We start from the raw sequence: 2,327 nt of genomic DNA, 5'->3' as shown, positions 1-2,327 counted from the left end.
CCATTCGAGTTGGATTCGGCGATTTAACTTTTTCTCAAAATTGGACCTACCTAAAAGGATTCTGGAAAGGACTCCTAGGTATATGTGTACTCGTCTACAATTTCGAGCTAGATTTGTAACCTATGCAAATGTTATAAAAGGAAAATGTTTGTATGTAATGGATAAACTCAAAAACTTAAAGCACGTCTATAAAAATGAACCCGTTCAACGGAAAAACAATTTCCACGTGGAATATTGTTTTTTTGTTGAAAAGGACTAATTTTACGCTTTTGAATTTATTTCAGTTTAGAGATTTTCGGACAGCAAAATTTACACCAAAGTGTGCATTAGTGCGCTATAACACTTTCTTTATTGTATCCGAGATACGGTTATACCGCAAAACAATACATTTCTAAATGTTGTATTGCCACCCTAAAGATATTTTTCTCACGAACCCAATTACAAATCTGCGAACACTTGCCTCACTGTCATTGCGATCGTAGCCAAAAAACCTGTAATAAATCCTAAACAGATATTAAAACAAGTGTTAATGATGTGAAATCGTGCAATTAATCTTAGGGTAAAAAAAGCATTGTTAGTAAGAGCTTTCATATCACATACGATTCTTAGTTTAGTGATATCGCTAAACAATAGGGGTCTGGATTGGACAATTTTTTTGAAAGAATTTCTTAACTTGTCAGAAGGTAAAATGATACTTACACAGCAGTACTTCAATGAAACATTAGACCGCCACCCAATTTTTATGGTGACCATGACAAATATGAACGTAATTGAATCATGATTACAATATTAAACAAAACAGTTTACTTAACAGCGGAAGTCTTGTTTTGGGAAATGTGACATTGATGCCACATTGTAGGTACACTCAACCAATCCGCACTGGGCCAGCGTTGTGGACCTTAACCCCTTCTCTGGAGGAGACCAGGTGCCCTGTGAGACCGGCCGGAAATGGGTTGATATGATTATGATGATGATAAAGGTACACTTATCTCTAAATTAATTTGTAATTGCATAAAACTATTTTTAGTCATGTATATTTACTATACAGCGTAGTGACACCTGATAAGAATAGATACAGGTGTCACCTCCCCTCCGTATGCCGTGTGGTGACGACAGATCAGAATACAGTTCTACACCTCACCTTCTCTTTCCGCGGGTGTCGTCGGACTTAGGATAATAACGGAAACGGGCAGCAGCGTGCCCTACTACCATCTTCTACGATAACTCGTCTACCTAGCGTGGTGATTATGAGCAAACCCTCGCGTCAGGTGCGGCCCTTATAGGTAGATTGTTATAGGCTATTGATTGATTGATTGATATTTACTTTACTTTAGATATTTATGGATACCACAGTTGTTACCATTGTTATTATGTACATCCAAAATAAAGAGTAATTAATGCTTGTCATGTAAAACAAATGGTAAACCTGTTAATGACCTTAAAGTCCATTAAGTTTCTAGACTTACACATGTTCATTCGGCATGGTTGTTGTAACCTTAGACATAATTGGTATTCTTCAATGCTTAGCTTTTCAGTTCAAAAGCTAGACACCTATTTCCATAGTGAAGTATTTTCGTTGATCTTTATTTCCTAAAAGTTATTAATATATCTAATAATATAAGATTGTCCACAAATGCACAGAAAATACGGTTTACGAAATTATTGATCTAAAGTAGGTAAGTTAAGTAACGTAACTAACATTTTTCGGATTTTTTTATTGATACAGATACCTACAGTAATCACAGAATCTAACGAGACTTTATCGTTGACTTGTCCTTTTAAACGCATTTTTGCAATATTTTATATGGTTTTTCCCTTACTTAAGTTTCTTAAGCCTGACACTTACATCCTTAACTCTAATGTTTATAGTAGTAAGGGCGATAATTGAATACAATTTAAAAAGGCTAAGCCGAACGCAGCGTTTTTGTCAACGTATCAGTACATCACGCTGTCACAATTTTCTCACACATCTATTAACTCCATGCATTTAATACTTTCAAGGAAATATTTCCCTTGTCCTAGCAGATCTAAGTCTTAAATTCGTTTACAGATTTTAAAATTGTTGCTGTATAAATCGTGTTCCTAACTATAATAACGTTTCTGCACTTACGTTTAAGAAATACACGCAAAAAGCATGCGCCGCTGCCAAGATAGTAGACACGTTGTACGGTAGCGTATTGTGCCTTCTAGTTTACACTTTACCGTATCACGGTTGCTGGTCGGGTTCAGCTTTTTTTAATTTTACAAAAAAATAATATAATTATTAACAAATTTTAGGTTGCAAAGAGGCGTAAGTAATTTGTTTGTATGTAGCGTTCTAAAGGCTG

This window comes from Pararge aegeria, chromosome 12 (genome assembly GCF_905163445.1).
Source record: "Pararge aegeria chromosome 12, ilParAegt1.1, whole genome shotgun sequence".
In the NCBI taxonomy this organism is placed as follows: Eukaryota; Metazoa; Arthropoda; class Insecta; order Lepidoptera; family Nymphalidae; genus Pararge; species Pararge aegeria.
The sequence above is the reverse complement of the archived record's forward strand: the minus strand, read 5'-3'. Positions refer to the sequence as shown.